Here is a 15,430-nt window from a genome sequence, read left to right as displayed (position 1 = left end):
TCTTTCCCTTCTCTTCCAAGCTACCCAGGCAGGAAAACTATGTTTGATCATGTAACTACCATAATAAAATCTCATCGTGTAATCCCATCAAATATAATCATGTTCAGTTCCTTTGTGTAGCATCCGTAGCCCCAGCCCATCTTTTTAGCTTCATCATCTCCAGCTTTTTCCCATGCACTCGCCTCACTACAACATTGGGCTAATGATACTTTCATTCCTCAGAGTCTTTGCTTATACCCTTCTCTTTTACTGGAAATTTCTGTCCTTCTCTTTGTGTAAACTCTCTCCTATCCGTGTTCATTTCCTCCCATCCTCCTAAGCTAAGCCAAATCCTATTAACCTGTCAGGACCAGGTTCAACCGAGAGCCTCTCCTAGCAGAATTAGTCTATTTCTTCACATCCTTCACTATTAATAATACCAGACTAGCTGTTACAGCCCTGTCTGAGTGGGTAAATGCCCACTGTCTTCCCAGATTATAGACATCATAAAGAAATGGTCTATTTCCTTATTCCAAACATATAACAGGTGCCCAGTAAAATGTTGGTTGAGTTAAACTGAATGTGTGATCATCAGTAAAATTCTACATAGATACCCTCTGCCTTACCCAAACAATTCGTAAGCAGTTTTTAGACAGTCCTAAGCGTAGCTATTTAGAAGCCTATTTTTATATACTCATTTTCATAAGATGCTGTCATTTGTAAAATGCATCACTATTTTGCATACCACTAAGAAGCAGAGAAAATGGCACCACTAAACCCCAATACACCATTGTGACTGTAAGATATATTCAATTTCAGAGATGTTAAGAGTGAAAAATGGTGTTTCTTAAAATCAATGAAATAAAGAATTATGTTTTTACATGTTAGAGCTTGTAGTCTTAGTTGTATAACTGTGAAACAACTTGAAATGATTTGCAAATAAAAACTTAAGGTCATTTTTTTTTTTCCATTTTAAAATGAGGAGTGACTAAAGGAGAATTTGGGACCAAGTGCCCAGGGAGTGACTTGGGACTCAAGGCCTTTTGACCATGGTTACGTCACTCTATCTTGTGGTACCTCTGACAAAGTCCTCAAGTTTCAACCTCAGTTCTTCTCTTTTAAAAGATGAGGATTTATGGATAAAGAATCACCTGTATTTTGAAAATCTGTGGGAAGAATTTCTTTAAATAAATAAATGCATACACACAAACACACACACACATACACACATTTGTTGAGACAGGATCTGTCTCTGTTGCCTAGGGTGGAGTACCATGGCACAGCCACAGCTATTGCAGCCTTGATCTCCTGGGCTTAAGTGATCCTCCCGGGCAAGCCACCCCAGTAGCTGGGACTACAGGTGCATGCCACCACACCTAATTTTTTTTTTTTTTAATTGCTTGTACAGATGATGTCTTACTGTGTTTCCCAGGCTAGTCTCGAACTTCTGAGCTCAAGTGATCTTCCTGTTTCGGCCTCCCAAAGTGCTAAGATTGCAGACATGAGCCACCAAGCCCAGTCCTTTAAATATTTTTATTTTAAAGAAATAGAGATGAGGTCTCACCATGCTGCCCAGACTGGTCTCGAACTCCTGGGCCCAAGTCGTCCTCCTGCCTCAGCCTCCCAACATACTAGGATTACAGGCATGAGCCACTCACTGTGCCTGGACCCTTTAAATATTTTTTTAAATCATTAGCTTTAAAGTGCAATATTCTTTGCTGCACTGTGATGTTTATTTAGTCTTTGATGAAAATCCTTCTGTTAGGTTATGCTACCTAAACACATATCAAGGTTGATGATATTCTTTTTTTTTGAGAGGGAGTCTCGGTCTGTTGCCCATGCTGGAGTGCAGTGGCGCGATCTCGGCTCACTGCAAGCTCCGCCTCCTGGGCTCACGCCATTCTCCTGCCTCAGCCTCTCCGAGTAGCTGGGACTACAGGCGCCCGCCACCACGCCCGGCTAATTTTTTGTATTTTTAGTAGAGACGGGGTTTCACCGTGGTCTCGATCTCCTGACCTCGTGATCCGCCCGCCTCGGCCTCCCAAAGTGCTGGGATTACAAGTGTGAGCCACCGCGCCTGGCAAGGTTGATGATATTCATAACATCCCCCTAGCAATGGTGCAACACAGGATCCTGTTACAATTTCACTTTTTACATATGGAAACTCTTATTTCCCAACTATCATACTTGCCCAATGCCTTTTAGTTATTAAATTAAGTTGCTGATCAATTATATACACACACTTACATACTTAATATTTCTAGATTCTCTTTCTTCCTCTCCACTTACAATGTCATAGCCTTAAAAGCTTTCTCATTATCTGGAAGATTGAACTCTCTCTTTTATTTTAATTAATTAATTAATTTGTTTGTCGAGATGGAGTCTCACTCTGTGCCCAGGCTGGAGTGCAATGGTGTGTTCTTCGCTCACTGCAGCCTCCACCTCCTGGGTTCAAGCGATTCTCCTGCCTCAGCCTCCCGAGTAGCTGAGATTACAGGTGTGGGCCACCACACTCAGCTAATTTTTGTATTTTTAGTAGAGACAGGGTTTCACCGTGTTGGACAGGCTGGACTCTTAACTCCTGACCTCAAGTTATCCACCCACCTTGGCCTCCCAAAGTGCTGGGATTACAGGTGTGAGCCACCACGCCTGGCCTGAAATCTCTCTTTAACCATGTTCTGTTAAAAGAATTTCATGCCGTCAACACAAGTGCAACAGCAGCAGAGACAGCCCCAAGGTGAAAGCAGCAAGTCCATGGTGGGAGTGATTCTTTTTGGATGGGCCCTTTAGGCTCAAAGCATCCAGGGACAACAAGGCAGATTTTCATACCCCATCCCTGTGACCTTTCCAGCAGGGCTTGGGATTATCTTCTCTGTTGTCTGGATGCAGGCAGTCCCAGCCCTTGTTGGCAGCAGGCTTAGTTGCCACCCTGGCCTCTTGAGTTCATGGCTTCACCGCCCCCCCACAAGCTCTTCCCTGATTCCAGAGTGGCCACACCCCTCTGTGTGCGAAGGCAGCTCTGGGTCGGGAATTGGCTTGGGGGGTGGCTTGGGGAATGAAATCATGGCTGATGACCACATCCTGTTCTGCTTCCTGATGAAGGAAGGGGACCTCTTGATATCCTGACTGTATTTTTGGCTGAAAGACTTTCCTCTTGGCTGCATGGTAAGGGAACAGGTTAGGGGAAGCCAGGCTGTAGGGGTCAGAGGCCATCAGGGAAATTGCAGGTTGCACTTTTGTGCTTTTGGGTCACTGGGGCAGGTCTGGAGAATGTCTTGGAGGTAGACAGAAGCCGCTGAGTCTGAGAGTCCCTTGTGGTGCCTTTTTCCCTGACTTCCCATGTTGGGCCATGTCCCTTAGAATGGAGACTCCTTTGTCTCCAGGCTGGCTCAAGGCTGAACTTCAGGCTTGGAAAACAGAGACTTAGAACCAAATTCCTCACTTTGGGAAGCCAAGGTGGGCTGATCACTTGAGGTCAGGAGTTCAAGACCAGCCTGGCTAACTTGGTGAAACCCCATCACTACTAAAAAAAATACAAAAAAAATTAGCCGGATGTGGTGGCGTATGCCTGTAGTCCCAGCTACTCGGGAGGTTGAGGCAAGAGAATCACTTGAACTTGAGAGGTGGAGGTTGCAGTGAGCCAAGATCGCACCACTGCACTCCAGCCTGGGTGACAGAGCGAGACTCCATCTCAAAAAAATAAAAAATAAAAAAATTCCTTTCCTGGAACTTCAGTCTTTGACAATGAAAGAGGAGCTCTCTTTACCCTCCACCCACCCTGCTGTGTGTCCTAGGAAGTGTGGCTTCCTCCTGTGCCTGCTGCAGCTTCTACAGCTTACATGGGAGTGGGAGGCAGCTCTGTCCAAGGGAAGAGACCTAAGGGTGGCTCAATTTTGGAAAATGAGTTGTTGGATAAAGTGATTTGATTTTTGACATCTCTTCTAAACCAAGATGTTGATATGTTCTTGAGGCGATTATTTTGGTGTGCGGTTTAAGGATTATTACTCTCCTATGTTTCATAGGAGGTATGAAAACACTGAGAATGAATACTGTCCTCTCCCACTGTCTTCTTGCACGAGCTTAGATTACCTAGTTCTCTCACAGGGAACACCCTGTACGTTAAGCCACAGTGTGGTGAAATACCAAAGAAAAGATCTAAGCATTAGAAGTTAATGACATTCAGCTCCATTTCTATTTTCTTTGGGGATCAAATGTTCTACCCTGCCTTACGATGTAAGCGTGCGTTTTTGATGTGACTGAAACTTGGAATTTAGGAGCCAAGAGCGAGCCCAAAGCTGTGTTCTAGTATTCCATGGAAACTACTCTTGGAGTGTTGGGTGGAATTCCCAAGTGTTCAGTAACTTTGCGGCTTTAAGAAATGGGAAAACGAGAATGGGTGCGGTGGCTCACACCTGTAATCCCAGCACTTTGGGAAGCCGAGGCAGGTGGATCACCTGAGGTCAGGAGTTTGAAACCAGCCTGACCAATATGATGAAACTCTGTTTCTACTAAAAATACAAAAATTAACTGGGCGTGATGTGCGCTTATAGTCCCAGCTACTTGGGAGGCTGAGGCAGGAGAATTGCTTGAATCCTGGAGGCAGAGGTTGCAGTGAGCAGAGATCATGCCACTGCACTCCAGCCTGGGTGACAGAGCAACACTTCATCTCAAAATAAATAAATAAATAAATAAATAAATAAATAAAAGGAAAAGAAAGAAAGAAAGAAATGGGAAAAGAGATGCTGCTTGGATTTTGGAGAAAGCGCGTGATTCTCATGGTGTTTCCTGAGAAAGTTATTACATCCATTTCAGTGAGCTGGGGCCTCATTTGAACCATTCCTAGACTCAGGCTGTATGAGTATTTGGGAGATTTGGACACTGACCGTGAGACACAGCCCTTGGTGGTCGGGTGGCTTCCAAACCCTGTTGGGAGCAAACTTTGCAGGAAGTGATGTGGTGTCAGTGTTGCAGTACGTTGGCAGCTGTCAGTCAGAGGTGTAGTTGCAGGGTGATAAACACCAAGAACTTGGGGGAAGTCTGAAGAGCATTTTGGCCTGATGCCATGAACACAGTGCCAGCCAGATAGTAAGCTTTCCATAAATGGTAGCTCTACCCAAGTTGAGATACATATTAACTTCACTTTGAAATGTACCAACTTTACTTCTAAGAAATATGGTAATGTCTGTCCTGGCTGAACCTGTTGGTTAAGTATTGCCAAAGATTTACCGCTCTAAAATTAAAGTTATGATTTTAGATAGTTCTCGACTTGTGGTTGACTTAAACATATTGATTGTGTGAATCTGTTTTCTTGCTTAGTTTATTTAGGATATATTTGGATACATTAGGAAGTAACATTGCCCAAAACTAGGGCAGTCTGTGGATGTGGAAAGTTCTGGGGACTTTTTAATAATTTTCCGATTTGGGTGTCTTTTTATACCTGCCTTTGAGATATGGTGGGGCTAAAACTATTTCATTCATGCTTTATGGAGTAGGAACTTGGGGCCCTTATCATGGCTCATTCATCTGTTCAGAGGGATTGGTTTTTCACTGGGAGTCCTGGCCCTGCCCCAGGGCTGTCAGTGGGAAGGTAGGAAGCTTTGTGCATGAATCCTTATTGCTATCTCAGCTTTCACAGAAGCCAGACAAACACACCCTTGGTGAAACAGTGGCTTTGCACCAGATGGGGTGTGGTCATCTGTCAGCATGTCCCAGCTACAATCGGCTGTGAGCCAGAGAGTCCATCTCAAGGTCACCCCCGCTCAGTCATGCTTCTGCACTCCGTGGAGGGCAGACAGTGCTCAAGAAGAATTTCCTGGAAGGAACACTGTCTGTCCACTCTGCAGCAGTATCCTGTGTCTTCAAGACGGCTGCTTGCTGCTGAATTGCGGTTTTTAAAAAAATAATTGTCAAGACAAGAAACATTCCTATGAAATTTGTCACTGAGCCTTCGTGGAAGGATGAGGTCTAGAGCATTGCTCATCACATCACAGTGGCCTCAGAGGACCACCAGTGGAGACGCCTGTCTGATCTGAGTACCAAGAACCAAGAATTTTTGGGCTTCCTTTGAGCCATCGATTTGGACCTCGTGAATTTTACAACTGCCATGTTTTTCCTATTTGACTTGGCTGTTATAAAGCTTACTGTTAAATGGAGCTAGGTGTGTAGCTCAACAGGATATGCATGGTTACCCTCATTCCTCCTATTACTTTTAAAGTTACGTATCCTTAGAAGTCATTCCCAAGTTTTTTCTTAAGTAACAGTTTAAAAAGTGATGAAACTTCTTTAATTTCTGAGCCACTTAAAATTTTCTAATGTGCCAGATCCATCCATCTACATCCATCCATCTGCCCATCTACCATCCATCTATCCACCTACCACCCATCAATTATCCATTCACCATCCACTATCCCTCTCTCCATCCATCCACCCACCTACCATTCATCCATATCTCTATCTCCATCCAACACCCATCCATCCATCTACCATTCATCCATATATCTATTATCTATCACCGTTTGTCCATCCACCATCCATCCATCCATCCATCCACCCACTTATCCGTCCATCCATCTACCCATCTACTGTCCACCTATTTATCTGTCAGTAATGATTTGGGGTCTAAGTATGACTATTAAAAACTAAAGACTGTTGGTGCTTATTGCATATGAAGTAAATGTTTAGGATTTTGATCCAAGACTTCTGCCCCCACCGTTTAAGCTCAAGGTCAAGGAAGACCTCCTGATTGTCATTAAACTACTGGTTATGGAAAATTTGGGGACACTAAATCATAGTAAACACAGTAAGAATTTATATACTTATATACATTTTATAGTTTATAGTGTTACATGTTGATTATCTAATTTCTTTCCTATAAGAAAAGATATTAGAGGTAAGTATTGGTAAGGCAAATAATATTACGTCCTCATTTTTTCTGATGGTTTTCAGAATGGGTAATTTACTATCCAAAAGTCACTTAATTTATGAAGTAATAGCACCTGGTAATTGAACCTGGGTATTTTGAGGGCAAATACAATACAGTATCCTTTTCTCTATACACTGATGCCTGGAACTTGCAAGGACTTAAAAATGACAGAATTTCCCTTATGAGTGTGTTTTTTTGTTGTTGTTTGTTTTTTGAGTTAGGGTCTCACTTTGTTGCCCAGGCTATAACCTCAAACTCCTGGGCTCAAGGGATCCTCTGACCTCAGCCTCCCAAGTAGCTGGGAATACACATATGCCACCATGCCCAGCTAATTTTTTTTATTTTTTGTAGAGGTCGGTGTCTCACTGTTTTGCCCAGGCTGGTCTTGAACTCCTGTCCTCAAGCCATCCTCCCACCTCAACCTCCCAAAGCACTATGGTTACAGGCATGAGCCACTGTGTCTGTCCCCTGCCCCCCACCCCCAAGTGTCTTTGACACTTTGAAGGTGAAAAAGAAAGTTCTGGTTTGGCAGACATTTTTGGAAAAGCCAAGGATTAAATGCTGTGGACACAGTATTTCTGACACCATATTTTCATCTTAAATAATATTACAGGAGTGGAGCAGTGGGACTTCTCAGCCCCATCAATTTTTGTGGGTATTTGAAGCCTGAGATTAGTTTTGGTAATACTCACTTCCAGTACACACATTTTCCTGTGAAAACTGGTTATTTGACACGTGACACATAAATTGGCCATATGAATTGAGGATTGTATTAGTCCATTTTCATGCTGCTGATAAACACATACCCCAGACTGGGCAATTTACAAAAGAAAAGAGGTTTAATTGGACTCACAGTTCCACGTGGCTGGGGACGCCTCACAATCAAGGTGGAAGGCAGGGAGGAGAAAGTCCCATCTTACCTGGATGGCCTCAGGCAAAGAGAGAGCTTGTGCAGGGAAACTCCTCTTTTTAAAACCATCAGATCTCGTGAGACTCACTCACCAATTGGGAGAACAGCACAAGAAAGACCCACCCCCATGATTCAACTACGTTTCACTGGGTCCCTCCCATGACACATGGGAATGTGGGAGTTACAATTCAAGATGAGATTTGGGTGGGGACACTGCCAAACCATATCAAGGATGCCTCAGAGTGAGACTGAAAAACTTGGTAATTTCAGCATTCTCTTCCCTAGGAGTCATCTTAACGTAATGTAAGCAGGCCTACTGGTACTGCTGGATTTCGTCAGTATGGCTGTGAGTGTGTGTGTGTGTGTGTGTGTGTCTGTGTCTGTGTCTGTGTGAGCTGTAGCCAATTGAGTAGACCACATGCATCTTCTAGCTGGATTAGTTAATTCTCCTTGTTCCACAGCAAATTTAAGGTGACTGATGTCATTCAATTTATAACATATGATTTAGTTTCAATGAATTAGGTATCATTTTGCTAAGGAAGCCTGCATAATAGTGGCCCATTCTGTAGCACATTCCTTGTGGTTTAAACATTTTAAATAGTAGTGGAAATAATAGCTAATGTTTATTGAGAACCGATCCTGAGATAGGGTAACATTTATTGAGAACCGATAATGGGATAGGCACGAGGCAAATTCTGTAACATAGATGATCTCATTTAATGCTCATGACAACCCAATGATTTAGGAATCTTATCATCCCCACCTGTTAGAGGGACAGGACATTTAGAGTTTGCCCCAAGTCATGCTGAAAGTAAAGATTTGACTTGCAAAGCCAAGATATGACCGGATGCGTGCAGCCCGACTCCCAGCTTGGACTCCCAACACTGAGCTTGGTACGTAGCTGTCTCCCAGTGAAACTGAGTTCTTTGCAGCTCCTGGAGAAAACCCAGAGTACTGATAGTTCCCAAATTGCCATGGTGGCATCCATTCACAAGGCCGTGATACAATTAACCTGCTGTAAGGGAAATGGATACGTACTTGTTGGCACATTGTGACCTTAGCATATCTGCTGGTTGTGGAGCTCTTCATTAGTCCATGTCGTGGATCAGTTCCACAACCAGGGTCATAGGCAAATATTTTCCCCACCAAAATCAGAAAGAAGTTATACCAAATCGACTCCATTTTGCTTTCCTTCGTGTTTTTCAAATAATGCCCTTTTTCTCTGTATAGTTTTTTTTGTTGTTTATTTATTTATTTATATATTTTTTTGTTCAGGGACTAGAAGAATATAGATAGAGAAAAAATTTTATTCTATCTGAATACGTAATTTTTTTAAAGTATAGAAAATGCATTATCAGCCTCCGTTGCGCAGGTGGAAGGACAGCCGCCTGCCGGCCTCCTTTGCCAGCAAGAATACAGCCTTGCAAATTATTGGCAGCTGGCACCGTAATGAGTCCATTTCAGCATAAATGGGCTATTGCTTATTAATTTCTGCCAGTTCCTAAGCAATTCAGGAACCGCTTTGGAAATTTGGAAATTTGCAGAGAGCCATTTAAGGAGGATGCCCAGGGAAAGGGAGCGAACCGGGTAGCAGTGGGGGAATTGTGGAAAGGGAACATATTGTGGGGTAATAATGGGGTATTGCTGAGAACTCGTGCTCCTTTCCCTGCAAGCATGAGTCACTAACTTCATGGTTAAATAGCATATTTTCCAAGATAAGGAAGAACTGTCTTTGCTTATTGTTCCATTCTGAATAGACGTATATATTTATTTACTGCCTGTATGTGGCTGCTTTCCACAAAATAGGCAGTTTTCTTCAAATTCCTGCTCAAAGTATTTGTCATCTCAGGTTCCCACCTGCTGAAACCACCAGCAGCGGGCAGCCCCAGGGGAATGTCTGGGAAGAAAGTACCAAAATGAAGCCACCCAAAGAGGCCCTTCAGGCCTTTCTTTTGCTTGCCTTAGTATTTGTAATTTCATCTCTACCAGCAGGCTTTAAAAAGATGAAGGAAATAAAACAACCCCATTAACCCCACGTGTTCCTGGAGCTCTTGTCCGTTGATTTTCCATGTTAAATTGCAGTTTGGATCTTTTACCTAAATTTTTTCCTGTGCATATTCTTCATGCATTTTCTCTGAATATGATGTTTGCCTTCGTAAGAAAACGTGTATATAATGGAAAGTTCTGTGTAAGTGATTTGGGCTTCTGTTTTACTCTCTTTCAGCATTTTCTTCAATGTTTGTTATAGATACAGCACTACTTTGAGAATAACTGAGGGTTGCTGGTTTCCTTTCATTTCTGTTTCTTGAGACTCTGAAGATTGAGTGGGACATGGGAATCATTCTGTAGTAACCTGTTTCTGTTGTCCAACACCTTAATATACACAGATAGATTAAAATAATAAGATAACTTAGTCTGTAGGGCTATGTATTACCCTAAATGTAAATAAGCTGGTATGTATTTATTTATTTATCTGATTTAAGCCTGTCATTTTATGCCTGTATCCAAATGTTACATCATTTGATTTGGGATGTCATATTGTTACAGGTAAGAGGTCCCGATCCAGACCCCAAGAGAGGGTTCTTGGATCTCGCACAAGAAAGAATTCAGGGAGAGCCTATAAAGTGAAAGCAAGTTTATTAAGAAAGTGAAGGAATAAAAGAATGGCTACTCCATAGACAGAGCAGCTCCGAGGGTTGCTGGTTGCCCATTTTTATAGTTATTTCTTGATGATATGCTAAATGGGGTGGATTATTCATGCCTCCCAGGCTGGAGTGCAAAGGTGTGATCTTGGCTCACTGCAACCTCCACCTCCCGGGTTCCAGCGATTCTCCGCCACAGCCTCCTGAGTATCTGGGATTAGAGGCACCCACCATCATACCTGGCTAATTTTTGTATTTTAGTAAAGATGGGGTTTCACCATGTTGGCCAGGTTGGTCTTGAACTCCTGACCTCAGGTGATCCGCCTGCCTTGGCCTCCCAAAGTGCTGGGATTACAGGCGTAAGCCACCACGCCCAGCCCATGCCTCCCCTTTCTAGACCATATAAGGTAATTTCCTGACATTGCCATGGCATTGTAAACTATCATGGCACTGGTGGGAGTGTAGCAGTGAGGATGGCCAGAGGTCACTCTTGTCACGATCTTGGTTTTGGTGGGTTTTAGCGGACTTCTTTACTGCAATCTGTTTTATCAGCAAAGTCTTTATGACCTGTATCTTGTGCTGACCTTCTGCCTCATCCCGTGAGTTAGAATGCCTTAACCATCTGGGAATGCAGACCAGTAGGTTTCAGCCTCATTTTACCCAGCTCCTATTTAAGATGGAGTTGCTGTGGTTCAAATGCCTCTGACAGTATTTCACAAAAAGTTGATGTCATAGAATTGATGAAATGGGTTTCACAGAAAATGCCCATTTCCTTCCTTCTGCCTCATCATTTTCTTTCTGTTTTTCTATCTCCTCTGACCTGTTCCTCTCCAGGTTCTTGGCGCATTCTCACAGACTTAGATGAAACCGTGATGGCCACCGCAGGGGGCAGGTGCTGACATCATCCCCAGCCCTGTGGCTGTTCATCCGAACATCATTCCCAACCTCAATATCTAAATGCCACAGTGCTCTTGGAGCAAGCTGGGCTGGGGACCACTGTTGCCTTTTAAGGTAGGTTTGCATATGTATATTTGAGCCTATATGTTTGTATGAATTAATGGAAATGCTTCAAAGGTGGTGGGACAGATACATTTTACTATCATTGTTGTGTGCAGCTCGTGGGCAAAAGAATTTGGAATCACTTCCTTGGATTAGGGTTACACCTATCTGACAATTCAAAAGCCATTAGCGTTAAAACAAAACAGAAAAGACAAAGTAGGTGCCTATGAAATCCTTTTCTCCGCTGTGAATTGCCCTCAGGATCTCATAAATTTATCCCTGGGCTTCACCATCTTTATATCGGATTATGTTTGAAAAAGGCAAACCCGAGCTTCAAAATCTGACTTGAAAAACAATGTATGTTTTGTTTCTGCTTTGGATAATCTTTAAAAAGCAAAAATAAACACAGTCAAAATAATAATCTTTTCAAAATCAAAGATCATCTTATATTTGTTGCAAAACTTTCCTGCTTAGTCTCTGGTGTTCAGGGTATTTGTGTGTGACTTGGCAAAACTCTTTTCATGGGTTGTAACGATTTAGCGAAAACTTTCAGAACTTTGTCTCAATTTAATCTTAGCTCTCCCTCACCCCCACCCCCCAACACCGTCTTCAAGCTCAGCCTCCAGTAGGGAAAAAACAGGCTTGAAACCAAGACCTCCCACTAGAATCTAATTTTAAATTTGCAATCTGTTGTCTTGTGATTTCGCTTCAAATTTAACTTAGAAATAAATATATTTCATCCTTTCTCCTGCAGTTTTGGAGGCCTGTTTTCAAGTCATAGAAGGGTAATGATTACGTTTATTTTAATAAGTTTTTAAATACCTCAGGGAGTGAAAATTTATATTATTAATCATTATAACTTACATCATTAAATGCCTTATGGTTGGATTTCACAATGTCCTTCCCAATGACAGAGAAACCCTTGCTTTCACAGTTAACTTTTGACTTGAATATGATATGAATTGGATTATCATGGGCCCACCAGTGAGATCTAAGGTTTTATGTATTTGAAGTGCCCTTGTTATAAGGCAATGTCGATGTTGAACATTCCCACTCAGAAGAGCTAGACTAAAACTTCTGTATATTTAGGTTACAATCACAAGTAAGATATGGTTTCTGCCATTGAGATTTTATAATAAAATGAGAAGAGGGTACTTAAAAACAAGACAAATGTGCCAGTGTACAAATAACCCTGCCATAGATACAATGAGAGGAGGTCAGTGTGCCATTGAAATATAGTGAAAAAGTGGAATAAGTCCAAGCTAGGTAGTATTTTCTTCATCTTAGGTAATTTTCCCAGGCCATCTGTTTTAGAGTTTGGGTTTGATGCCGTTTTGTTGTAGCTGTCAGCATAGTGCCCACATCCTTACTCTCTTCAACTGTAAAAAAAAATTCAGTGACTTAAAAACCTGTTGGCATGTTCTATTTATTTTACTTTCCTTAAAATGAATTACGTATTTAGTATAAAAACATTAGAAAATACCAAAAAAGGTATAATTGTGAAAATTAAAACGCCCTACAAGCAATCCATCTGGAATAATTGCTTTTTAAAATTCTTACACAGATTTATCGTGTGTATATGCATGTGAAATATTTACATATTAATATTCTTTTTTTTTTTTTTTTTAACCTGAGACAGCATTTTGCTCTGTCACCCAGGCTGGAGTGCAATGGTGCAATCTCGGCTCACTGCAATCTCCGCCTCTAGGATTCAAGAGATTCTCATGCCTCAGGCCTCCTGAGTAGCTGGGATTACAGGCACCCCTGCCCCCCGCACCACCACACCCAGCTAATTTTTGTAGTTTTTAGTAGAGATAGGGTATCACCATACTGGCCAGACTAGTCTCAAACTCGTGACCTCAAGTGATCCACCTGCCTCAGCCTTTTGAAGTGCTGGGATTACAGGTGTGAGCCACCGCCCCCAGCCACATCTTAATATTCTTGGAGAAAATTTTTAGCTGTCTCAAGGTCTGTATGTTGAATGTGCATCTCAAATCTAAGATTTTGATTCTGGAAGATGAGAAGAATTTTGCACTAGAGATGTTTGACCCCAGTGGTAGAATCACCTTTTGGATTATTTACTCCCACACAGGGCAGGCCCTGGCCAGCTGACCCACAGGGCTGGGCATTGTTCATGTGGAACTTTCCTATTCTTCAGCTAGGGGGTGAAGCATCCTGTCCTGCTGTCTGCTAGGAGCACCACTGGAACCTCTGGTGTAATTGAGGGCATTAGACATCCTAAACCGTAAAAATATTATTATAACTTCCTTAGTCCTCAAGGTGATGAAGTTGTTTCCAGATTCCTTTGTGTCTTTTTCTTTCCTTTCCTGTTTTCCCTAAACAATCTGTGGTTATGGAAATACTTTTCTATGTTCTTTATGCCCAGGACTTTGACCACAGGGTGGCTTTCTATTAACTGGAATATTTTCTTATGCAGTACAGGTGGTTTAAAAATGCAAGGTACGTGCTGTATCTTGGGTCATATAGGGTTGACCTTTCTTTTTTATTGTGTTCTATTTGTTCACTCATGTATTTTTTTTTTTGAGAAGGAGTCTCGCACTATTTCCCAGGCTGGAGTGCAGTGGCACGATCTTGGCTCACTGCAGCCTCTGCCTTCTGGGTTCAAGTGATTCTCCTGCCTCAGTCTCCCAAGTAGAGCTGGGATTACAGGCGTGTACCATGCCTGGCTAATTTTTGTATTTTTGTAGAGGCAGGGTTTTGCCATGTTGGCCAGGCTGGTCTCAAACTCCTGATCTCAAGTAATCCACCCACCTCGGCCCCCCAAAGTGCTGGGATCAGGCGTGAGCCACCGTGCCCGGCACTTACTCATGTATTAATATCATCATTGATGTTCATAATGATCTTGCACAGGCATTGCAAGCAGTTAAGTTTCTCTTTAATTTCAAGGGTGTTTACCTTTACTCAGGAAGCACACTTGTAATAGTTGCTTTAAAAGTCTTTGTGTGATAATTCCAACATCTGGGCGACCTTGGGATTGGCATCTATTGATTGTCCTTACCCCTGAGAGCTAATTAAATTTTCCTGGTTCTTTGGAATGCATTGTGGGCATTTTGAATATTATGTTGTGATACTCCAGGTCTTGTTACATCATCTGGAGAATATTGATTTTTCCTTGTTGTTATTTTGCAGGCAGTCAACCTGACTGGGTTCAGATTGTAAGTGCTGTCTCACCTCCGTGGGTGGAGGCTCTAATGTCAGTTCAGTTTTCAAAGCCTTTGGTATACTGCTTTGAGTTTGTCCTGTTTGTGTGCCACTCAGGGGTTAGTCTGAGGGTTGGGCTGTGGTTTATGTCATGATTCAGTTCTCAAAGCGTTTGCTGTCTTGCTTTGGGTCAGTCCTAGGCATGTGCATCTGAGGAGTGAGCCTGGCACTTGTGCAGATTTATACACACCATTATGGGATGTTCTTTTCCAGTTCTCTTTTCTCTAAGATCTCCACACTCTCTCTGGCTTACAGGGACCATTCTTGATTCCTCTGGGTGGAGCAACAAGGTCTGATCCAGAGTTTTTTTTTGTTGCCTGTGCCTTAGCTTCACTGGAGCTGTACTCACCCTTGGTATAAGGCTGGGTGAGAAATTAGGACAATAAAAACAAAATAGGAAACTCACCCTTAAATGGGTGGCATTCTCAGGTTTTGATCTTTTTTTATTTATTTTTTATTTGTTTGCTTTTGTTTACTTTTTGGTCCAGAGTTTTTGGTTGTCATTAGCTGGGGCAAGATAGGCCTTAGTTGGTTTACTCCAACTTGCTGGCAGCAGATATTAACAACTTATTTTTTTTTCACTAGTTTATTAAGACAGAAGCTTTATCCTCAGATACTCAACGTCACCTCTTTATTTAACCTCATTTTGGACCACTGTTCTGTTTGCTTTGTACTTTCTGATCACATTTTGCTAGATGATGCTAAATGCTTGCTTTTTTGTTATTGTTGTTGCCTAATTCGTTGAAATTATGTTAG

At 42.3% G+C, this 15,430-nt stretch overlaps 1 protein-coding gene across 11 annotated transcripts in view; it reads left to right on the top strand.

Moving 5' to 3' along the window:
- TIAM1 (TIAM Rac1 associated GEF 1) overlaps positions 1-15,430 on the top strand; it is a 485,833-nt gene that overhangs the window by 315,286 nt on the left and 155,117 nt on the right. For all 11 annotated transcript variants that reach the window (XM_054468477.2, XM_054468475.2, XM_054468478.2 and 8 more), the window contains one exon: positions 11,288-11,464. The gene's annotated coding sequence lies outside the window, so the exon portion shown is untranslated. The remainder of the gene's footprint in view (positions 1-11,287; positions 11,465-15,430) is intronic.

The sequence above is a fragment of the Pongo pygmaeus genome, chromosome 22 (genome assembly GCF_028885625.2).
Source record: "Pongo pygmaeus isolate AG05252 chromosome 22, NHGRI_mPonPyg2-v2.0_pri, whole genome shotgun sequence".
Classification (NCBI taxonomy): domain Eukaryota; kingdom Metazoa; phylum Chordata; class Mammalia; order Primates; family Hominidae; genus Pongo; species Pongo pygmaeus.
The sequence above is the reverse complement of the archived record's forward strand: the minus strand, read 5'-3'. Positions and strand labels throughout refer to the sequence as shown.